General features: G+C 40.2%; 1 protein-coding gene and 1 long non-coding RNA gene across 17 annotated transcripts in view; one reads left to right on the top strand and one right to left on the bottom strand.

The window, feature by feature from the left end:
• Nucleotides 1-1287: 1287 nt before the first annotated feature.
• On the bottom strand, nt 1288-23015 carry LOC308194063. Its single transcript, XR_013950221.1, has 5 exons — nt 22887-23015; nt 22590-22687; nt 17568-17692; nt 5062-5204; nt 1288-2756 (listed from the first exon to the last, which is right to left on the bottom strand). It is a non-coding gene; the product is annotated as an uncharacterized lncRNA (long non-coding RNA).
• FHIP1A (FHF complex subunit HOOK interacting protein 1A) overlaps nt 23009-25347 on the top strand; it is a 95880-nt gene continuing 93541 nt past the window's right edge. For 9 of the 16 annotated variants that reach the window (XM_080589390.1, XM_080589405.1, XM_080589408.1 and 6 more), the window contains exons 1-2: nt 23009-23272; nt 23668-24025. The gene's annotated coding sequence lies outside the window, so the exon portion shown is untranslated. Of the gene's footprint in view, nt 23273-23400; nt 23494-23667; nt 24026-25347 lie in introns of all 16 variants that reach the window. The other 7 variants (XM_080589396.1, XM_080589391.1, XM_080589393.1 and 4 more) reach the window with 3 other exon arrangements.

The raw sequence follows: 25347 nt of genomic DNA, 5'->3' as shown, positions 1-25347 counted from the left end.
CATCAGTGGACAGTGCTGATGTTGTGCTAAGTGGGCTGGCAACAGCATGATGTAAGAAGTATTATCACATTGGACACACGTGAGTCTAATGCCTAAGAATATACAAAGCTAGTCCCAGGATGCAAGTCCAGCTTTTCTGCTGCAGTTTGCTTTTTAGTGCAAAGAGCTGACAAGGGAAAAACTTAGGGAAGATAGCAAAAAGAGTCCTAAAGAATTTTCAAAAAGTGAAACGGAGTTATAAATTTGTCCACTGCAATAAATCTAGAAGTTTCCCAGAGTACTGAAATTGGTTACAGATACGAGGAACTCTGATTCTATTTTCTTCTGTTCTGCTGCCATGAAATGCAGGCAAACTGCCTCCCACAGGGTACCAATATGACTTATTAAGTGGGTAATCTTCACAGTTTAATACAGGATTTGCAGTCTCCTATTTTGCTTTGTTTCATTTTGTTTTTCACAGTACCACCCGTGATCAGCCAGGCATGTTATCATGTTTTGCTTGTGCTGAACATCGACACAGTTCATTCCTAGCAGAAGTGTTTGCGAAGGCACGTTAATATTCAGCAACAGGGTAATTTTGCAATTAAATAATTGTATGATAATTACTAATTTGTGAGCTCAGTGCCAAGAAGTTTAATATTAATGAGGTTGTAACAGTCTAGTTACCTTAATGGGTGTTTACTAATGGGAAAACATTTTTCTAATGTGGAGGTTTTGCAGAAATCCCAAACAGTCTATCCCAAATGGAACATTGCAGGTTTCCAACTTTCACAAAATTATTTTGATCTGTTATAGTCGTCTTTCAGTCATACATTCAACAACACGCAGCTTCTTAAAACAATTTGTTTTTAATAAGAGATGAAGAATGGAAAAAACAGTTTGATAGCTTTGACTGAGTACTTGGCTAGGCCCCTTGACAGAATATTGGATGACACCTGCTCATTTTAAGCCAGCCAGCCAAACGTGGTGCAAGACGCAGCCGTGTTTTTCTCAAACATGTATTTTCCAATTAATCTGATAGGGAAGGACTTGCAAACCTCAGTAGCAATTAAGGAAAAATAAAAACACTCCTACCTGATAGTATCAGTCCTGTCTTCTTCAATTTTTTAAAATTTTTTTAACCACAACCGTTACTCTAAACACTAAATGCCAATAGAAGAGCAGATCATGACAAGCATCTCTATCACCAGAGCCTCCATACTGGCTTTATTGAGGTTTACAGTACGGGGTTTATGTATTTCACATTCATGCTTGCAAGAATCTATTTTGCTAGGCTTTTAGGGGTACTGCACTTCAGTTATATGTACTTATTTAAATGACTGTGGTTTCTGAGCTGACAACTCCTGAGTAATCAAGGGGATACCTATATTTTTAGGTGGTTGGATGAAAAAATGAGTTGTGGAACTATGCTTTCTTCTGACTACCAGAAACAGTTTCATGTTATTCATACATTGCAACTATAAAGCAATCTGTTGTTTTCAGTGTCAGTGACAGGCCTCTTGCTAAACCCTTTAATGCTGAGGTTTCTTAGCAATATAGGCCACCAACAGAGGTCCTATCCTAGCTTTTCACTTCCTTGCTACTTTGCATATACATATGCACATTCACAGGGTTCAGGAGTTTTTTCCCATATTCACTAAGTGTAATCATAGGATTGCATTATTCACTGGGAAAAGATTCATGTGATGAAAAAAAAAAAACAACCTCACAAGGTTAAAGTTTGCAATGTGAAGGCACAACAGTAATCAAATTTCCTTTGTTCTAGCTACATAAGTGAAAACCAAATGTCTGCCAAATGTCTGGCATTCCCAGTGAGGTCTGGACTGATGAAGGTTAGCAGCATTTTTGCAAGCTACTGTTGGCAAAATCTGGAGTTTCATGGACAGTTTCTCAGAGAAAACTCGCATCCTGCATCAGAGCTTTGCTCTAGCCAGTTGCTGAGGAAGATCTGTAGACAACAGACCTGTTGTTCTCGGCTGCAAACTGAATCAACTTGTATTTTCCCTAAAGAGTAATTTTCAGGTTTTTTTTTAGACTTCCATCACATCTTCTTTTCTGCAACATTTTACGTCACCATAGTCTCTCCTACTCTTCCACAACGCATACATACGACAACTCCTCTAGCCTGCCCCAAATCTCTGCCTTCCTCAGACTGTAGCTACATACTGTTCATTCTTCATGTTTGTTTACCCAGAAAAAAACTCCACTCTTTCCCCCAAGACATACAGCCCATCCAGTCCCTATCTTGCAGGTGCTTTTTGCAATTTTATTAGCTCAAAGAAAATGTCATATTTGTCAAGGGCCGGCTGAAGCAAAAGGCTGTAGGAGTGTGGAAAGTACAGAAGGTGAAATAAGCCTACATAAAACTTCCTGGGGGTTTTACACTTTTACACTGAGAGGAGGTATGGGCTACTCCTCTGCTCTTTGTAAAAGGCCTCACTCCAATTTACATGGATTTCTGTTGTTTCCAAGGACATGAAGCAGCAATCAGGAATTAGTGAGGTAAAAAGGACTTGAGACACACTTACATGTGCTTTCCATGCTTTTTCTTTTTGTTCCCATAGCTGACTACGTTGCTTTCATGGACAAAATCTCCTAAATGCTCATCTCAAAGTAACTTTATCAGTACAGGATCTGTTTTATGGAAATCTTTTATATCTACTGTGAACTCCTTTCTTTTGATGCTGTTTAAGTGCTAGAAGCTTTTTGAGGGAGCTCTACAGCGTTCAATTCCACATCAGTAAAAGTTCAATGGGCTGGAAAATAAGGAAGAGAGTGTCGGAATCAGTTTCTGGGATGCCTTCACAAAACTCATGTGTTCAGCAGTGTGCCAGAGCCAGGCTATCAGTCCTAAAACAGCTTCACAGAGAAAACTTTATTCCACATAATTGCCTAGAGCCTGGAGTATTCAAGTGGCTTCAAATATACTATCTTCTCCCTTTAGATGTTACTACAACTTTGGGTAGCCAACTGTTCTGGTTCTTTCTCAGAAACATTGGAAACATCTGTCTGTCCATAAGAGAAATGGAGGGATTGCTCTGGAAGAAACCAGTGTTTTGCAGCTATAATCACAGCGAAGGTGATTAGGTAAACAGCTATCATCATAGCAAAAGCTCCTCTTATGCCTCTGCCTGAAGCTTTTGTGTCCAAGCCAGATAGCCTGGGTTACATACACTGTGAAACTCGAGGCAGAGATCCTTATCTGTGCGGGAGCAGAAGACTTAGGGACAACTTCATAGTGAGAGTTTGATGTTCCTCTACTGCAAAACATGACTTTGCAGGTGCAACACAGCCCTTATATTCTGAAAATGTACAGATGAGGTCATGCCCCAAATTCATATCTAGACATCAATTTCAGACTCTTTTGGAAATTGAGAGAAAATGAGTGAGATGTTCTGATTTAACTGAAAACATAATTCAAACAGGTTTTGGTCCAGAGTTCAGCAATGAAATCTACAGTGCAACTCCTTTTGCTCAGACTGGAAGGATGCGTATAAAGGAGGAGGGTTTGAACTACTCTTTTCTTTGCGTTCCATCTGTGCAGCAACGTCTGGAATTTTCTACTGTTGATAGCTCTGGCATACACAATTATTATTGTCAAAGCAATGATTTAAGAGTGAGAAAGGAATGCAACAATTTGCAAAGGGGGAATGTAAAATATACAGATAAAACCTTCATTCCATCTCACACGATTATACAAAATGCAGCTTTCCAAGGGGATTAATATGGTTTTATCATCCAGTCCCAGCATAAGACATCTGAAAAGTTTATAGGAAAAGGAAAACAAATATTGAGAAGTTCCGGAGTAAACTGTCTCTCATTTCACCCTGATGCTTACAATTGCTGAACGTTGACATACTGCTGCAGCACCAGGGCTGATCCTTCTTTGGATCAGCAATAAAGAAAATGCATTAGTTTGACAGTTGTAGTAAATGAGCCTTGAGTTTTTTCTTTTTTATTCATGGCTGGTTAGGTGTGCGGGTCACGTTCCAGCCTCATTAGTGAATAGTGGCAACTTAAGTCTAGTTATTAATTCTCTGGCTTGCAAGTTGTTAACAGATGAAGCCCAACAATATTGACATAATGTTGGCTGAACCAGAGATTTCTGAGTGTAGCAGGACTTTTGTTTCCTGATGAAAAATGTCTTGTTGAAGAAAAAGTAACTGCTTCCAGCTAGACAGGTTCACATGGGCTAACATTACATCTGGTGTGTTAGCAAGTGGAAAAGTTACATGCTTGATTGCTTCTGTTTGGATTTTTTTTTTTTGGTAATTGTTCAAGACTTCTGGAGATCCACAAGCTAATTTTTTTTTTTTTCCTCTGGAGTTTAAAAACAGATTTAATGACCTAAACACACTTCTTGCTCTCCCCAGGAAGTGAAATTTTGCCTGAGTACAATGGTTCTTGAAACTTAAAATACCAATATCTTTTATTTAAAAGATGGAGTCTTCATCTAATTTACTCTTAAATGCTTCAACAGTCTCAGTCTTCTAAAAGCATGCATATTGTATTCATTCTACATCATTACCAGGTCAAAACTTTCAGAGGACAACTATAGATGTTCACTATTTACTACTGTATGACAAAAGTTATGTTAAAATGGAGCATGGGAAACAGAAAATCATCACTGTTATTTCTCATGTACCCATGATCACAGTATCCCAGCATACTACTGAATTAACTGAGGTCTACTTAAATTCAGACACCTTTTTCTTCCTTCTAATTACAATAGCATAAGTTCTATCTGTGTCACACATTTGCATATGTGTTTGTGTATACATGATAATTCTGGTTTCTGTCAGTAATTAAAACACAACTCATAGCAATAAGCTAAGACTGACTTCTAGCCCTTGTAATCTAATAAAGTAAAACATCATGTTGCCTGACAGGACTGCATCCGTTGCCTCCTGCAACTACTAAGAAAACGTAAAGAGAATTTATGTAATTTTCCAGTCTCTCAGTCTCTTTATTATCTTCTGAATGCCATTCATACATCTTTTATTTTCCTAAAATGTGACCTCCCCTTTTCAAAACTCCTGTAAAATTAACACCATGGCTTACCTTTCAATTTAAAATTAAATTCTTGGGAAATCCAGTGAAATGAATCTCAGGCTATTCATGGTTACCCAAGTTGGTTTTCTCGCTGTGACTCTAGTCTGAACCGGTGAGCTGAAGGAATATTGAAATGTCAGCATGCTGCTTGCCTATAAATAAAGAACAGGCATGTAGAGTGAGTGGTGTCAAGAGGGGAATGACGAATCATGTGCACATATAACCCTACATTTCTTGTGTATATCCCCCTTACAGCTCTATCCAATATTGACATGTAATTTCTGCAGTGTAATCCAAATCACGTTCAAAGGATGGACAATTTTTATCACCATCCATCCTTGTCAGGATCACTTGAACAGCATGTGTAACTGAACTCTCCAAGAGACAATCTTTTTCTGTGAGAAATGCTATCAGAACACAGTGAGCCAGGAAGAAATAGGAAAATCAGAAGTTTGTAGCACTCCTGAGAAAGAAAACTGAACAGATTCTACTGGACCAAGTAAAAATGTTTAAAAAGGGTGTCCATTGGAGCCGATTTTTGATTTGTCTAATGTCTAATGTTTCCAGAGTCCTGTTATGTGGGTCTTTTATGTTGAAATTATTCATTAAGAGGCCTTACAGTTCTCATACTACCTTTGTCTTCAGTCAGCCTGGCTAATACACACATGCTACCTGAAAGCTTATTTCAAGAAGTCTACCAGAAGTATCGTTATTATTAAAGGCTAATGAGGAATCTAGGTAGAAACGGTAGAATCAGAAACCATCTAGAGGGACTATCTCGTAAGACTTTTCATTGGTGAAGGACAGAGACGTGACCACTAATAAGAATGAGCAGTTTTAAGGAAAAGAAACAGGGTGGTGGAAGCAAGAGAGCAAAATTGCTCTACACATTCTAGTTAATTTCTCGCTTCTAAGCACCCCCAAATACCCCCCAGTCTTTAATAACTTAATCAAGGAAATAAAAAGAATAAAAGGAGACGCTGAGATGTTTGTTATTCACAGAAATTCTGGATTTATATTTGATACCACAGTTTCTATGTTTGTGATGTCAACTGCACATCTGATGGATTCCTCATTTTTATCTCAGTTACATTAATCATTTGTTAGCTGCAATAAAGAGCTGTGTTTATGTACTTATTCTCTGTATAATTTTAGCTCATTTATGATGAACTTATAGGGCCCAATTTGATCTAGACTGATCACAAGAACGTTTTGCATAGGTTTTGGCACAGCCTCAGGAGTTACATCTTCTGCATTTCTCCAGTATTTCTGGGGGAGCCAGTTCAGTGGTGAACAGAATCGGTGGCAAGAGAGACGTATCAACACACTGCTTCCTGGTAAGTGAGCCTCATAAAAAATATTTTGAGCTTCTCAATAAAAGTGAAGTAGTTCTTGTGCACAGTAAATATCATCACATGTGCTCTACCCACTTTATGCCCCTTAAGAAAGCTGGAGTGTTCTGCAGTTGGTGGAGCCCTTGCAGCCAGTGGTGTAAAAAAGAACATAAAGGCTGTTTATTCAAGGGCCTCTTGCAAAATGTGGCACATGGAAGCTGTCAGAGCCAAAACTTAAGCACCAGGCTGGTAGAGACTCCCTCGGCTTGCGGCCAGTTGCAGAGACACCCAGCATCAGAGGATTACAAGGATGGCTTAAAGTCTTGCCGATCCTCCCCTAAGGCTATGAATTCATTCATCCTGCTTCTAGACTCACAGTGTAAAAATTCTCTTGCAGTCTTTCAGCTGATGCATCATTTACTTAATTTGGCAGGCTCCCACTTACATCAGGACTGGGTTTCCCCATCTGAAAGGCAGCAAAACCATGAGTGCTTTCCCTGAGTTGTAATCTGGCAGTGAGGATGGAACAGAAGCTTGGCACGGGTATTTCCGTATACCTATTTTAATCCATGTCAGTAGATAAGGACATATATTCCAAAGAATTACCATCAAAACAATTGAGTCTTTCTGCCAACTTCAGCTGGTTTTGGACCGGGCATGCAAGTCCTCGCATTATCCACAGAACACATCCAGTGTTGAAGCAATCCAAAGGGAGAACTATGAATTTTCCAGGCTTGCAGGCTCATTTGATGAAATCATATTCATGGGGCAATAATGCCATTCCATTTCTGTCCTTTGCCTCTCCTCACAAACAACAAAGCTGCCAATTTCTGCCAATTGTGAGAAATTCTGAGATGTGAATGTTTATCCATTAGGATGTGCACAGAAAATATTGAAGAGTGAAGTTTCAAAAGGCAGTGTTTTGAAGAGAAATAAAGGAACACCCACATAATTTCATGGCAATTTGTTAAATATCAAGCCAAAGGGAAATCAAGCCAGCTTCCTGGAGCTGGCACTGTGAAAATGGCTAGTTTTCAAGCCTTAAATTTAATATACTGCTCACAGAATTTATCACATCCAATTCTTTTATGACAGACAGTATAACTTGATGTTTGTCTGTGATGGAGAGCTATACCAAACTGTGGTCCTGAAGCACTGCATTGTACCAAGCAGTTTTTTTCTCTTTACACTTCAATAAATTTACTACTACTGTGCGTGTAGTGTTCACAAAATATCTATTATAAAATAACAGTATTGGAGATTCACCAGTGCCTGAAGGTTATAGTAGATTCCATGCATACTCAATACAAGACTTTTGCAGTTAATCCAACAGGGAAAGAAATAGCTTAATAAATGTGACATGAAAAGAAATAGAGCAAACAATTCAGATAATTAAACAAAGCAGGAAAATCAAGGCAGAAGATTATTTTAATGCAAAACTTGATCTGAGGTGAGAGAGGACAGAGCGCTGGTAGCTGACGGGGATACTAACTACAGTATCTCTTGAGTTCTTGTTCTTAATTGGATCTGATCGTGACCTCCATCATTTTGCAAGTGTTGTAGCGGGTGCTCTGCTCCTTCTCATCTTCTCCTCCCCACTAAACCAGAATATTACTGAGAAAGAAGTGCTGTGAGGAACCATACCTAGTAAAATCTGATCAAATGAGCTACAGTACCCAGGCTAAAGAGCTTATTAGTGTGATTATAATGACACAAAGAGCTTCCAACTCAGATTGGTCCCTTTTGTGTTGGGTACTGTATAGATGCACCGCTCCTATAGTGAATTGCTTACTGGCAAAACACACAGGAAAAAAAAAATCACAAATCAAAAGCAACACACGCAAAAACCACCACCAAAACCACCACCACCACCTCAACAACCAGACAAGAGGAAGGAAACACACTGCATATGGAAACTGTCAGGCAAGTGAAATGGCATTTGACTGGAGATTGCAGAAGCACGTAACTAACTCTGCCTCTCCAGGGCTCCAGCCTTGTTAATTCAGTAATGCTACTTACTCCAGGTCTTTAGTGGCAAGGGAGAAACACCAGGAAAACGACATTTGTATTCTCTAGGCACAATCTCCTGGACTCTATGACAAAATAAATACACAGAATTTGTTTGCCTGACTAATTCCTAGTAAGCAGAACAAGGGGAAAGAAAGATAAGGTAAAAGCAGTTATTTATATTTCCACGTCTTGTCACTAAGGTTGATTTGGTTTAATGGGTCTTTTCCCCTTGTGAACGATTCAGATGCACAAGGGAAAAAAGGTCCCTTTCTTGGGATTAGGATCACTCAGAAGTATTAAGAAATGCTTTTACATTTCTAAAATGTTCTATTGAGGGCATGTTATTTTGTTTTAAATACACATATCAATGTCAGATGCCTACTGTCTTGGAAGCGGAGACAGACCTACAGGTGAAAAGTTTTCAGCTAAATATAGGCCTGTAATACAATGCCATTATAAAAACAAACGGACAGTGACATTTTGAGAATTGCTATGTTTGGAATTCAGCAGCATAAATTACGGTCCTGTTGCAGCCCTACTGGAATACAGTGCACTGGGATTCCCAACCCTGCAGGAAGAATGCAGGAAAAAAATGATAAATGGCAACTAAGTTATGCAAAAATTTCCAGGAAAAATGATACAACATACTGTACAAGAGGGGCATTTTTAATATCTCCAGGAGAAGGAAATCATTCGGTTTATTACAGCAGCTGAAAAACGGCGTTGGCTGTTACAGGATCTGATCTGATTTGCAGTTTGATCCACCATCTTCAACCAACAGCTGAACTAATTCTTGGAAACTGCAGCTAACCCAGCTCTTGTTATCTCTGTGTCTCTGCATACATGGTTTGCTTGTGCATCTACCTGCCACAGCGCTATCCAACAGAAATTACGCTGATATTTTTTCACTCTCTACTGCTCCAAGTCTCACACTTCAGCCCTGCTGGCAGACAGTGCTTCAGCTGTATGTGTTCAGTGCCAAAGACTGCTGCACTGCAGCACTGGCTGGGTTTGTACACACAGCACCGGTGGGTACTCGAGGGACCCTGGTGCTTCTGCTATGACAAATAAGCAGCAGAGGAGGTTCCTGCGCTGCCTGCATCACGCCTCAGGCAGCCTCGCTTTCTTTTGCATTCCAGTCTCTAGCTATTTGGGCAGCATCCCTGTTCTTTAAAAATACTTCCTCCCTGTTCTTTAAAAATACTTTTCTTGTATTTCAGTATTGACACTTGCAACTTCAGTGTATGGTTTTAAGCTACACCTCTTATGTTGCTCTTGCTTGCACTGACTGCTGCAGAAATACTTGGGAAAATGAGGTCTTTTTTTAAAAAAAAAATAATTTATTTCCTTCTCTACTGGTCTAGTTCCCATACCCAAGCTGTTTCTCATCCAGCTTCTTTTTGAGCTCCTGCTTTACATTGTTTTATGATCTCCCTTTCTGTCTCAGCCTCCTGCTCCCAATAAATTTTACTTGTAATATTCCTAAATGGGGAGATATAACCAGGGCCTTCAGAGCCTCCTAATATATATCACAGTTTGGCTTATTAGGGCATAGGACTGTTACCTTTCTGGTAGCACTCATTAGCACTTTTAACAGTGGGTTCTGTTTAGAAATCAAAGGTGGCTTAGGTTTGAACATCCTGGGGAACATTAGTCTAAGAAGTTTTGTTCCGTAATAATGTTAATCTACATTAACACAAAATATTAAAATGCCATAGAGATTTTCTAGAACAATGTTACTAACATGGCCAAAGGTCAGCACTTGTTTTAGCTTAAATCAATGACGATTGTATGATGGATTTTTATATTAGTAAGAGCAAGCTGTTTAATTTTTAACAGTCTTCCTTCCCCTCTGCCCTCCAGCAAACCCAGGAGTGGATACAGGAGAATATTCAAAGGAAAATACATGCGATTTTTTTTTAGCTTGCTTTCAAGCTACTGGGCTACTGTGGCCAATAAGACCTCTTTCTTCTCACCTGAATGAGTTTCCTTTGCTCTGGACTTTTAGTTTTTCAGAATATTTTCAAATGGTAGGTATTGTTCATAGAGAAAACAGTATAATTTTGAAGTCTTTACAATATGTTATGTAGAAACAGATAGTCACTGACTTGAGATGCACTAGAAACTTTATTCTTTAGAAGTTAATGTCTACAAGAAATTAGATCTCCACCAGCCTTGGGGGTTTCCTCATAGCTTTTGTGTATTAACAGCGAAGGAAGGAATGCATTTTGTGCTTGTTCTTCTCCCACTTTCTGAACAGAAACATGCAAAACTGCCCAAGGATGAGGGATAATACTATAAAAAATGGCAGTGCCATTCCTACCGTCTTCAGTGTGATTTTTGGCTGTGATAGGTTTTTACATTTTAGAACTTGAGCTGAAGCATGAATGGGCAAACAAATGTGTAGCTCAACCACTGTACTCCAGAAGGCACATCTGTCAACTTTCAATTCTCTCCATTTTCAGAAGCAGCTGTCAAAATAGTGACTTATATAATAACTTATTAGACAGAGCATTTTAACCTTGTGAAAGTGAAAAAAATATTAATAAAAATTCCGGTGGAAACTTTTTGCCCCTTTAACCCATTTTAAACCACTGTGTATGGCTACCTATTGGGCTCTACATTTGAAACATACTTTGCTTCACTTCCATGACTTAATTGCTGCACAGATTCAAAACCATTAAAACTTCACACTTAAAAAGTACACCAGATATGTTTCAGTTGAAGCATCTACTTGATTTCTTAGGGAAGGTATTTTGAAAGTTTATCCCTTTGCTTACTGGCATAAAAGTCTGAATATTCTCTCATTTGAAAATCCAATTTAAAATAGCATTGATTTAGGGTATCCTACTGCTAACAGCCAGGGGAAGCAGCATAGTGATAAATTACATGTTAGGATACTAGAGTATGCACAGTATTAATGATCAAAAGGGTAGTCTATAACATACTTAAGATATCAGGTTGGTTGGTGCCTACGGGTAAACTGGTAGTCTTTTAGTTTGTCCTCTGTAAGGTCATAATACTCTCCCTGAAGCAAAGCAAGAAATGAAACCCTGATTTATCTATCACACTGACAAAAACTCCTGCAGTACAGTTTACTTCAGCAGAACTACAACTGTAGTTTACGCATACGGCCATGGTGCGGCAGCCTAGTAACAAAAAAAAGGATGTGCTTGATGTTTCAAGAGGTGGGCATTTCCTAATGGCTTAAACTTTGCAACAGGGATTCTAAACACCAGAGAGAAAAATGAATGAGGCATGACTGTTCCCTGCAGAAAAGAAAGAAATAAAAAAAAATCTGGCCTTGATAAAAGCTCAACAGTGAGGGGAGGGAGAGGAGAGAGTCTGAAAATTAGATGGCAAAGGGGGTCAGATTACGTGCCCACATAAGCAAAACTGATCAAAGAGCGAGAACCGAAGGCTTGATTTATGTCTTAAAAATGAAATGCTTTTTCTTCCCTTTGATACAGGCAGTTAGTACTTCCATGGTCTATGGAAGCTAGTGGATTTCATTAATACAAACTGATTTTCAGTCAAGGGGTTTCACAGACTTTTCATTGATAAAAATACAGCTCAAAAGCCTCTGAATATTCAACCAGTACAGTAAATCTAAAATGTCAAAGAACATTGTCTGTTTTGTTGTTTGCCACAAAGGCTTATGTGTGAAATGAGAACAATTAGGACGCTCTGTTTTAAACTCTAATTTTATGTGGAATTAAGTGGGTTTAGCAGTTCCAAGCACACTTGAAACAGTATGTAAAGTAAAACTCAGACTGAGGTTTCTTTACATTTATGTAAATGAAAATTGGGATTAATTCCATTAAAGCTGACGAAGTTCTACAAGCATAAAATCAGTATGAAAAAAGCATTAGCCACAGCAACTTTTTAAGAGGTTATTTCCCATGCTACTACATTATATAGCTCATTGTGCTTAAAAAATATAATTATTTGATATGGACCATATAAAGTTACACTTCAAATAGCTGCAATTACCAAATTTAGTTATTACACAATAAATATCTTCATGCTGCAATTCCTTATTTCTGTATCTGTGATATCCACATATTGCTAATGTTTTTTGCAGACCAGAAGTAATACAAAATTAAGAGAAGTGGAGAGAGGAATGCCAACCAATTAGTAATCCGTTATAGGCTGCATTATATTTTCATATGTAACTGTCACTGCAGCAAGCCTGAAAATTATATATCAGAATAGGATACAGTTTTAAAAGTGAAAAGCACCCTCACACAAAGTTGAAGAAGCCTTTGCTGGCATATTCATGTTCCTTCCAATTACTACATATCCCCCTTTTCCACACACATACCCATCTGACTTACTTGGCTGCCATTCAATGCTTAAAGCGGAGAGAACTGGTAAATGTAACTCTTCCCAGAGCTCCAACAATTACTCTAAGTAGACCATATTCCTCTCCTTTCTCTTCTGCACCTGCTGCTTACATTTAATTGATGTTTTCAACAGATGAAAAAGAAAGTGGGAACCTCCAACCTCCTCCACTTCCTTCTAGATATCAAAACAAACTCAACATGTTCCTTCTTTCAGTGTCTATCTCACTATCACTTAGCCTGTTGACACTTTCATCTTTCTAATTTGAAAAGAGATGGAAGTCAAGTCCTCATAAACGCTCACACGGATGGGTCTGTCCAGCTCAATGTCCCATCTTCTGCAATAGCTAATGATATACACTTATGGGAAGAGGATGAAACCCAGGTAATTAATGGTTCAGAAACCTTCTGAGCCAGAGGCAATACCAGGAGTACTTTTAAAAATATAAATTATAATAATGGGACTTTTTCTCCTTTTTTTAAACTCTATTCTGAACCCCACTTTATCTGTTGACTTCGAAGCACTGTGTTGCGACAACCAGCGAACTAGCAAGACATGCTGCCACCTCTTTCTAGGCTTCAGCTGCTACCGCTCACACTACCGCCACCTCCCACTTACTCACAGCTTTAAACCTGCAATCAGATCACTTTATTGACTGCCCTCTAGTGCGTGTGTTATGGGAATAACAATGCCACGGCCTCTTAATTGATTAAAATTAAGGAAATAAGCATTATGTTCCCTGACAGCTGCCTCTCCTAGGAAGCCAGACATTGCACCTGGTCGTATAGTTGAGCCCAGGACGTTGCGATCAATGGTATAAAATCCAGCCAGCAGTCAGTTACTGCAGCGCCTTCGGGCTGGAGCCTGCATTGTCCAACACCTTTAATAAAGGCCTGGATGATGGGATGAGTTGTGCACACAGCAAGTTTAGGAATAATACAGAACTCAGGGCACAGCTGATATGCTGGTAATTCAGAGGGACCACTGCACCTGGGATAAATGGGCTGCTGGGAACCTCATCAAGCTTAACAAGGGCAAAGGCAAAGTCCTCTGTCAGGGTGGAACAACCTCATAAAACACTGCAGGCTGGAAGCCAACGAGGTTGAAAGCATCTCTGTGTTTGACAACAAGCTGAATGTGACTCAGCAGTGTGCCCCTAGCTTATTTCAAAGGGGCCCCGTGGCAGGGCACGAGGTAACAGGCTCAAGTTAGAACGAAAAAAAATCCTACTAGCTATCAGGAGAAACTGGTACTATGAGGGCAGCCAAACAGTGGAACAAGGGCCCAAAAAAGCTGTGAGATCTTCATCCTTGGAGATAAGATACCCAAAGCCTGACTGGACAAGGCCCTGAGCAACTGGATTTATTTGGTCCTGCTCTCAGCAGGGACGTGGCCTAGGTGGCCTCCAGAGATCCCTTCCCACCTGACAGATTCTGTGTTTCTGTGGGTGCCAGGGTCAGACCCAAACTGGTGTCTGTACAACAGTTACTGTAAGAAGGTGGGGAATGAGTAACCTTCCCAGAGGTGAGCAATTTCTGTCAAAGGAAGCCCTCTTCTGAGTTTCAGGCTCCATCTAAGAACAGATTAACTGCCATAAACCCCTAAGTGCTCAGGACTCAGTACAGAAATAGTTTCACAGAAACCTGATCTTGCCAACAGAAACAGCCATGCAGCACACAGCTACAGCACTTCAGCAGCACAACGATTCTCTGAAGTCTATCAACTTTTTGTTTTTAACCTTCCAATTCCAATATTTTTTAATTAGCCTGCATTTCTGCCTATGGTTGCAACCCTGGTCAGCCACTTCTGTTTGTGTTTCTGGATTCCAGTAAGGGAAGGGAAGTGTTCTGGTTCATGCTGCCATTTTTCTCCTATAGGTCTCTACTACATTGCCAGACGATTTTGATGTCACTGGCAAGTTACATGTGTCTGGATGATTAAGAATTTATGTTACACTTTTAAAAAAATTGTAACAGAGCATTCGTTAAATCAATAGGTAGGAATACCTATTTTTGTGATTGCTCTCCCAGGTTTGTTTATGGAGAGATACATGGAGTTTAAATCCAGAGGCATTATTAGATCACCTAGTTTTACTGCCTGTGCACCACAGCTATCCAGTACATTTATCCCTTAGTTTATCAAAACAAAACAGGGAGGTGCCTTGACTACAGCACGTAAGGTCACATGTGTATTATCTAGTCCCCCCCAACAAATATGCACACAGAGGATTACATGTATATTCATATACATACACACACGCATTCATACTATTCCTAAAGAAGACAGAGAGGAAGGTAACCTGGATCCAAGAATAATTTACTAAAAGAAAAAACAACAGGCTTTGCTTCTCAGCTACATAAGATACAGACTAACACCATATGAGCTCTTTAAATATAATACTCATATGAATAACGCAGAGTAGATGCTGGAGGACTTCTGACTTTAATACTAGGTAACATCATCATTTGGCAGGTGAGATATTTCCCACAGGTCACACAAGTCAATGTATTTATTCCTAGTGAGTCCACTAATCTCTGCTTTGGAAAGCAGAACTCCTCTACTAGAGCTTCTCCCCCCATCTGATGCAGATAACTCCAGCAATAAGCCCCCAGTGACTGGAACAGATGTTGCTGTTTATTTAATTTATTTATTTTACTAACGCACAGCTGCCAGGGCCAACAAATGAAAAACACTGAATTCCATCAGGATTATCATTTCCAGTGGCCACATGCTAAGACAGACTCCCTAAAAATTATTATTCTTTAAACAAAGGTGTCAAGCTTAAACTTGAACATGTAATGTCTTTTGATAAAGAATCTCAAGACAATAGTATCTGACAGCTTACATTCTGTAAATATACAAGTTCTTGGGGGTGCGAATGGTAACTGATTCTCAGAGACAAATATGTACAATGCATGTTGTACAATTAGGCCATATTTCTGTAATTGTAAGAGTCCAGTTCAAAATGAGCAACATAGCACTATACAATCCAACCCAGGATTATGGGGATACTAACTGTGCATTGTTTTCTTTTGCTTTGTATAGATTGCAATTATATGCAAGTTTCCTTTAATGCAAGCAAAATATTACAGAGTCTTGTTTTCAGGAGAGAAGCCTAAGGAAAAAAAGAGGAAAAGAAAAGCAATTCAATAAAAATACCCTAAAAAAGGCTGCTGAAAGGCAAATCCCCTTAAATTAGAATTCAGACTATTTCAGGTTCGCTATTTTGCCTTCATCAAGACAGTAACGGCCAGATTTCCAACAGCAGTGGCGCTGCCTAACTTCCAGATGCTAGAATGAAATTTGTAACTGAGTTACAGGTTCTACACGGAGTGCATGAGGAGAGCTAAGCCCCTTAAAAAGACCATCCAAATAGCCTGCCACTGAGCAGGGAGCTCTGTCTAGAAGACAAAGACAACACAGGAGTACAACTGCAGATCTGCCCTTTCTGGAGATTCAGTGTATGAATTTGAGAGTAGAAAATGGATATTTTCATTTAGTTAGCACCCAGAGTCTAGAAACTGCTCTTAGGAAGAAGCAAAGAGACTTTTCTCTCAGCAGAAAGGCATCTGTAGAGGAGCTGCTCTTGGCCCTAGAAATAGTACACTAAGAGATCGTTTGCCTACAAAATAAAAGAGTAAGGTTTAGTTTTTCCTCATCCCAAGAAATTCAAACTGACATTTCCTTCCTTGCTTCAGTATTTCTTACCCAGCAATTTATACAAAGTGGGAGTCTTTTGAAGCAGGGGTATGCTGCAAAGTGCACCAGGCTGGGAAGAGCAAGCAAAAGGAGCATGATTATGCCACCTGGCAGCTAGGAACTCAGCTCTCAAAAGGAGAGAAGGAGACTTGGGGCCTGGTCTTTGATCCTAACTCTGTTTATGCATTTCATCCAATGACTTTTAAATGTGAAGGGTTATGAGAAGTTCTCACCTGCAAGATTTCTCTCTCTCTCTCTCTTTTTTTTTTTTGAAATCCCCATAGGATTTTATTTTAAACAATTTAGGCACCTACTAATGGTGATCCTTGACCCTACCTCTTCAAATGGCCATTGGCCTCCAATTCAGCAAATTGCTCTGGATTTCAATAAAACTTCCTATTGAATACCCTGCAGAACAGGGAGGGACCTTAAAAATATGAAGCTTTGTGACTGTGAACTTGCTGGAAATCATACTGTAGGTTCTTGTCTTGACTATTCTCAGTCTCTTTCTGAGAGTCTCTAACTGCCCTGAGAGTTTCTAGTAATTAACCTTGCACAAAGATAGGTGCCTAACTTTTCTCTTGTGCTACTTATTTGGTATAAATAAAATTGCTATTGGTAAAAATGAGAAAAACAGTTTTTCAAAAAATAAAAACTTCTCTCAGTTTACTTTATACTTATGGCTTATCCATAAACTCTGAAAAGAAGTTAAGCTACAATATAAAACATTAAAAAAACTCAGTTTCCAGGAAAAAAAAAATCTGTACATCATGTGCAAGAAAACAAAGCAAAGTTTTCCTCCTTTGCAAGTACCGTTTCTCTCTCTTATTTGTTCTGTAGAAAGGAGTGCCTACTGACTTCACAAACTACCTGACAATGGTAAAGAATCACTTTATTCCAGACCTAAGGAAGGAAGGAACATGCAGAGCACATGCAGAGGAACAAAAAACTACTAGGAATTACTCCCTGATTCACTACAGATTTTTTGTCTAGCAGCTGAATGCCTCATCTCCTGTCTAGTACTGATTCATTCATGGAGGAAATCAGTATTCATACGCTCACATAAAAATGATACTTAATAATATTTCATTGTATTTTAAGTGGTGTAAGAGAGACATGGGGACTTACGAGATCTTTCATTGCCTGTTTTCTTTGCATCTTCAGACATGCAGGTGGACAGAAATACTATTCAGAGACCAGCAGCACATGCAGTATGACAAATTCTTTCTTTACCTTGCATTGGTATCAATTTCCTGCAGGTGCAAAGTCATGTTAGTTCAGGAAAGAAAATCTAGAATGTCCAACTTCACATCTGGCAAATAGGCTTAATGCAACACAGACCACAGGATTTTCCTGTATCGCAGGTAACCTATTTCCCATTACCAGTAGCTCAGTGATTAGACAGCCTCCCAAGAAGGTGGTCTGTCAAGAGGACAAAGTGGAAGGTTTTATGAGAGCAGACAGAGTGTAACTTTGCAATGGCAGAGTAGTAGTGAAAAGCCGGGGGGAGAACTTTATCAAAGCAGGGAGAATACTGTGCAGGTATCAATGAGTGCCTGTTTCTCTAAGGAATTGACATAGATCACGTTGTAATTAGCTGAGATTATGCCTTTTATCTGAGTTCAATGGTGCTATTCAGGTCTACTAAAATATTCCCTACTGATCAACTGTCAACACTTTTTTTTTTTTAGTCTGAGATAATTAAATGATTAAATCCAGCTTGTCTGAGGTGATTTTCTAGGGGGCAGGGACAGAACACCAGGATGTTTTTGCACTATTGACTACGATGTGACATATGGGCAGGTTACAGGTTATGGAAGAGTAGCTTTGGCACTGTTTGCTTAAATATCGTGTTAACTACAATCACAATCTGTTTAACTAGAAAAGTAGAGTAATGCTGATAACCTCATTTTTATTAAGAAATGTGTTATATAGTTCTTGCTCGAAGCTCCCACTGGACCTTGGAGTATAATTTGTAATTAGAAAAGCAGGACTAAGCCTCTAAAGGAGCCTACCACTGCTCTTCCTCTAGGGTCATATTTTTGCTAAATATCCTTCAGCTGTATTCTTAAGGTAAGCAATTTGCTAGGGGCCAGACATAAATCTTTGCTGGCAGGGATGGTTTAGTAAATCCAGGAGAAATCTATAAGAGCCTGAAGAATTTTCTGTCCTGAAACTACCCTGAACTGGTAACAGCCTATAGAGATAGAAGTAGTTTTGTTTGTTTGTTTCTGTGGGAAGGGAGACTTTATTTTAAAAAAGTTATCAGTTGTCCTCCTCCTCCTTCCTAAGTACACAGCTTGAAGGATTTACAGCACAAGTCCAGGACTCAGCTCTGTGTTTTCAAAGCATAAAGAGAAAACCGGAATTTCTGAATAGGATAAAGGCAAGTTCTCACATAATGCTGAGGATATTGCAGCATGTGCTTTAGACCCATACTCTCAAGCAAAACAAAAAATAAAAGAAAAACAACACAAAGAGGTTTTTAGAACCATACTTTCAGTTTCACACATTCCTTATGCTGATTTATGTAGTCCCAGCTCATTCCTGCACTCACACTGCTTCCTCTCTTCTGCCAGGGTGAGGATTTATATGGTGGCAGGTGAACCTGATCAGAGACCTGAACCATGTTAAAGCTAGCCATAGAAAAAAGAGGGTTAATTTTAATCTGGATCAGGGAACTGATCTCATTTATTAAACAGCTGCATAAATTTTCTGTGCTAGGATGTTTAGGGAGAGACAAAATGGGTGAAGAAAGGCAAGATTACTCCTTTTGATAGCAGTGCTGACCTGTGCCATTTTATAGCATATGAGAAATTGCAGGCTGTAAGTGGACTGACTTTTGGAGCACAATGAATTAACTTATTCTCAAAATTAGTGTCAGGCCCTTACAATGTATCATAGATAACCAAATCTAGTTTTAAAAAAAGGAAGAATAATTTTGTTAAAGGAATAGTGAATTTATTTTAATTTGTCTCATAAATTGAGAATTTATAGTGGTCAAAGGTGAGTTTTTTTAACTAAATGCAGGTATAAAACTTCTTTAATAAACTTTCTTTTATTTCAAAAAGTTCTCTTGGAATGAGTAAATCAAAAAATACCAATTAGATTAGTTTATGAGATCTCTTAAGTTGTTTCTGTTCATCAAAAGACAGATATTTCAGAATGTATTGTCTCTTTTTCTTAGCAGACAGAAATTTCTATTTCTTATTCTTTAGGTTTCTTGTATTCATCAATCACAAACACATTGCTTAAGTACTGAAAGGTAACATTAATTTCCAATCTACACAGATATTTTTATTAGTTACCAGTCTAGCAAAGTATCTGGATTCTATTCACGTAAGTAAAACATTTATCTTTCATATAGTAATGATTTTAGAATGGTATTACACTGTGAGTTGTGCACTGAAGCAAAATATCTGCAAAACTGTCACAAAAAAAGCTTGGGGACATCTTTGAACATTAAGGGATAAACATGGTTTATATCTTTCAGATAAAGTATGATTTAGGTAGAAGTCACTGATGATTTTTCATAAGCATTTAAAGTAGTGTTTTTCTTTCGTTGTATGAAGGTTTTAGGGTATGTACAGAGAAAGATCTTAAAGAACCTTCCTTAAGATCTAAAGCAGATTTCCTTTTTTTTCTTATTGCTCACAGAAGGTATGGAAGAAAGGCTGTGACATGGCATTTTACATGACTTGGAACACATGCCCATATTTCTCTCTGTTCCTAAACAGATCATTTTTATTCTCTAATACTTTTCCTGGAAAACAGAACTCTTACTAAGAAGCAAATGTAGTATAGGTTTGTTTTACTGATGTGATATCTACATCACATCAAAGAAAACCTGCATCTTAATGAAACTATTTCTATCTCATGGATTCTCTACTGGTAGCACACCTGAAACTTGTAGTTGGAGAGTATAGTTAAATTCTTTGCACAAAGCACACTTAAAGACATGTAACATGAAAAAAATGGTAAAGAAATTTACAGTAAGAGAGCTCTTCTAAAAGCTGTCTGTTTTACATTTGTCAATCTACTTTGTCAATTTTATTTGCAAAATGAAAACTGTCCCTGGGTCGCAGAAAGGAGAAACTTCATGGAATTTCTTTAGAAAACCTGATCTTTCCATGGAGTAAAACTGGTGACCAAAAGTATAACCACGCATGTTGTTATATCTCTAACTGCTGTAAATAGCTGTAATTATTGCTTAAACTTTATTACAGACACTGCACACTTGTCCTGATGACACAACATTCAAGACAGGTATATGCTGTTCACTAAGAACTTCTGTTACATTTACTTCTTGCAAATATCCTGTCAGTCAATTATTATGCCTCTTACTGTTTTATGTTGAAGTATTTCTTAGTAGCTAAGAATGCCTTCAGAACAAAAAGGGCCACTAGGAGGATTAGCAGGAGTTTGTGATAAGCCATCTTTACATTTCCATCTCTTCCATCTAACTGTGTGATAGAAGAGTCTATCTGATGATTAAGAGATAGGGATATAAAGGGACAGCTATCTTGGCTTCCACCTAACTACCACATGAAAAATAATTATGGAGTGTTTTTGAAATGCTTACAGCAGCAATAGAAAGAAATGAAATGGATTTTATCAGCATCTGTAACAGATCCTGTTGCAGAGGCTTACTCCTTAATGATCCACTTATGATGAAGGCATCTGTGCGCTGGCTGGCAACTCCCACGCTGCTGAGACTGAACAATTCAAACAGAAGTATCCTCTCAATTTTTGCTGGAGTCCTCTAGACACTTTTACCAAATTCCCAAGCTGGCTTCTGCTCTGCTGTCGTAGGCAGATGCTGAATGCCACCTACCTGCGAATCCAAGTGCTATGGCAGCACACAGAAGCTGTTTCCTGAACAAATGGTAAGAAATACTGTATCTAACGTAGGAATACATGTCTCCAACAGAGAAATGAACTGCCAGAGATTTGGGCAACATTCACTGTGGATTCAGACTATGAGGAGGAGGATGTTTTGGTACCTCTGCTGAGCACTTCTACCATAGCATTTACAATTAAAGAATCATGTTGAACTAACAACTCATCTTGCAGTTCTGAAAATAATAAACAACAGGAGAAGAGGGAAGAACTGTAATCTCTGGAATAGCTGCTTCCCCCACACCTCACTCCAAAAGCTTAGACCTACTTTCAACATGTCAAGATATTTTAATTCTTCCAGTTATTCTAAGTGGAGGAACCTGACTCAAGTTAGTTTAATTTCTGACTGGATTTTTGGATGATGGCTTTGTCCTGGGTTGGGAAATCTTAACTCTACCATACCTAGGTGTGAGTTAGTTTGTGAGGACCTAGGTAGTTAGCAACCTTAGTGAATTATTCTTTAATTACATAGTGCATTTGGAGAGAACACTTCCTGAGCTCACAGAGAATACCATTACACTTGGTAAATTATATTATATCTTTATGTAAATGAGCTGTTACTTTAATAGGCCAATGTCTATTCCTATTTGGAGTCATTAGCAAAATCACAATCAGTACCCTGACAGTCTAATTAATTTATTTGAAGCCTTTAAAAAAAAAAAAAAAAAGGAAGAAAGGAAGACACAGCAAACCATGCTTAAGTATTCACCAACAGGAGTCTACTGCAGTTAAAGTCAAGTATAGAGAAATACAACCTATAGCTAACATAGAAAATTACCGTTAATTTCTATCTAATTCTTAAGTGTCCTGGGCTAGACTTAACAAGGCTGTTAGTACTTCTGGTTTGCTGCTGTTCCATGTAGAAGTCAATGGCATGAAGCTGGTCACCTTCTTTGAGCTAGGGGGTCAGCCTCTTCTCACAGATAACTAGCGACAGGACTAGAGGGAACGGCCTCAAGTTGCGCCAGGGGAGGTTTAGGTTAGAAATTAGGAGACATTTCTTCTTAGAATGAGTAGTCAGGTGTTGGAACGGGTTGCCCAAGGAGGTGGCGGAGTCATTGTCCCTGGGGGTGTTCAAGGAAAGGTTGGATGTGGTGCTTAAGGACATGGTTTAGTGGGTGACATTGGTGGTAGGGGGATGGTTGGACCAGATGATATTGGACATCATTTTCAGCTTCAATGACTTTTGGATTCAGTTTGCCCTGCAGCCCCACACGGGGGAACAGGCCCTGCAGGCCTGCGGCGACTCACCGAGGAAAGAGGCCTTGAAAGGCTGCTGCTGGGAGAAACGCACCCCGAGGAGCACCAGCACTTCTGCGAGGACAGGTAGTCGTACGCTGCTGCACCACCTAAAGAAAAAGAAAAAAAAAGAGGTGTGTGTATAACAGTGCCATCTAGTGACGCACATAACCGGGGCCACTTTCCCTCCACGGGCCCAGCCGTCGTTTATAAAGCCCCAGACCCATATGCCACGCGTTGTTATTATCATTTTACTGCCGTTCCGAGCCTGAAGGCCCCTTCCCCAGTACCCAGAGCCGCCCCCCAAACCTTCGGGCCGCCTTCAGGCGCCTTCCCCCGTGCGGAGGCAGGAGCGGGCGGCCGGCAGGGGGCAGCGCGGCCGGGCCTGGCCGAGCCGGGCAGGTGGCGGCTCCTCCCCGCCGCTCTGACTCAGCGGCCCGGCCCCGCTCCCCCGAACCGGGCGGCCGCTGCCAAGCCGGGGCCGCCTGCCCTGCCCTGCCCTTCGCTGCAGCCGCCCCGCCGCGGGGCGAGATGGCCGCCCTGAGGGCACGCAGCCTGCGGGGCGCTCGCTGAGGGATCCCTCCTTCCCTCCGAGGCGTTAGCGCCGGCCACGGCCGCTTTACCTGGGCGAGCGGAGCTCGGGGCGGCCCCCACGGGAAACTTTCCGCCGTGGCGAGGGGGACCCGCCGCGCCAGGTAGGGGCTGAGGGGGTGCCGGGGGGAGCTGGGGAGGCGGCTGCTGCCCGCCTCCTGGCCGCGCAGGGCAGCAATGTAGGTCACGGGAAATAAGGCCGGCCTAATCCCCCTGATCTGTTTTGGTGGAGCGAGAGGAGGGTCGGCTCGGCCGCCGGGCTGCAGGGCGACCTGGCTGCGAAGTTTCCTGACAGAAAGCCGGCCGGGACGGGGCGAGCAGCGAGGTGAGAGCGTGGGGAGGGCTCCTGGCTGCCCGGGGAGACTTTTTCCTCACAGGTGTGACACCGGCGTGTTTTTCACTTGGTTTGTTGGCTTTGTGACCCTATCCATGAGTTCCCGGTTTGGGTTCAAACTTCTGTGTTAGCGCTCCGGTAATACTGACCTTTTTTTTTCCTCAGGAAATTCCTTGCGTCACTTACGAAAACTTATGAAGGCTCCTTTGGTGTTTTCCTGGGGCACCAAAGCAAAGCGGAGGTCTGAGTTAGTCTTGATAAAGTGACTGCTGTCTTCCTTCAAGGCAGTGAGGAGCTGTTAGCAGTGTCCTGTGAGCCTGCTCTGCCACCTGAGCCTGTCAATAGGAACCTGACGTGATTCTGAGAGGCTCCGTGGGGACACATCCGCAGGCACAGGTGGAGGTGCGGTGTCTGTTAGGGGACTGCGAGTGGGACCGACCTATGCTGCTATGGCTTTGCCAGATCAGGACGCGTGATTTCTTAAAACTGAGAAATGCTGAGGCAGGCTTGGCGGTATTTGGAGGTAATATTTCACTTGGATTTCCTCCTTCTCCTGCCCAGGGTCTGTGATTGGTCTTCTGATTAGCATTAATACGGCCCAGACACGGATAAGAAGACACATACCTCCAAATGAGAGTTATTTTTATACGTTGTCATACTTTTTGGGATGAAAAATACTGCAGAATCTGCCGCTGTTTTCTCTGTCCAGATGTTTTCTGATGATCAGTGTGAAACTGTGATGCTCCAGATTCCATAGTGGTATTTTTCATCCATATAACATGGCTTTCACCCCTCCTTGGAGCCCTAAGAAGGATTTGGGGCCTTATTTCCGTGGTGGTGAAGCATGATGTTTTTATCTTGTTTCATTTTCAGATTAAAGAGGGAGTGGTAAACTCTCTGTTCAAAGAGGTTTGTCATATCAGCGTAGTAATAGTGTTAAGTCACGCAGTTCAGACCAATGCTTTTGGCCTGTGCTGTTTTTGTATCATAATTTCTAGAAGGAAATCTTTTAGAATTAAGGGCAATTGGAAGGGGATAGAACACCTGAAGGAGTCAAGTCAGATTAGGATTTTCACATTATTTGTGCCGCCTTACTTCAGCTGGGCTGTGTATAAAGAGTCCACCTGCTCTGAAACTAATCTAGGAATTAGGACCTGATGCTGTGACTTATGTCTTCCTCGCTGGCTGTACGTTAATAAATGTAGAAGGTCAAAGGAGGAAGAAAAGACAGAAAACCTTATAATCTGCTTTGTAAAGTACAAATAGTTGCAAAGGGCAAGACTGTACTGGTGATGTATCGATGTGAGGATGGCAGTTGCAGTTGTGAAGCTGTTGAACACCCAGATGCCTTTTTCTGTGATTCATCTCAATCAAGACAAATGTTTTCAATTGACTTCTGCAAACAGCTATTTTAATCTATTTGTTGAACCATGAAGACTGACAATATGTACTTTGAAAAATAAGCGAATTGTATTAAAATGATGACAGCTGAGTTGCCAAAGCCTATAAAAGAAACATAACTCCACTGACTTTTTTTTTGCCTTTTTTTCTTTTTTTTAGACTTTACAGTCTAAATGATACGGTGGGGATGGTAAAAATTGGGTTATGCTCTGTGAAGGTGTCTTTTTTTTTTTTTTTTTTCCTCTCCTAGATGGGATATGGAACTTCATATAATCCAAAACTTAAAGAAATGAAATAGGAGAAACTGCTGCTGGCATGATTTTATTCAATCATGATATCAAACTGAATTTTAGAAGTCTGTCTATGCTTTTTCTTTTTAAAAGATTATACTAATGCATTGAACCCTACTAAGCTTAAGTCTTCAGACTTACAGACTCAGTACCA

Source organism: Anser brachyrhynchus (genome assembly GCF_964034855.1).
Source record: "Anser brachyrhynchus genome assembly, chromosome: 4".
In the NCBI taxonomy this organism is placed as follows: Eukaryota; Metazoa; Chordata; class Aves; order Anseriformes; family Anatidae; genus Anser; species Anser brachyrhynchus.
This window is presented reverse-complemented; position numbering and strand designations above follow the sequence as displayed.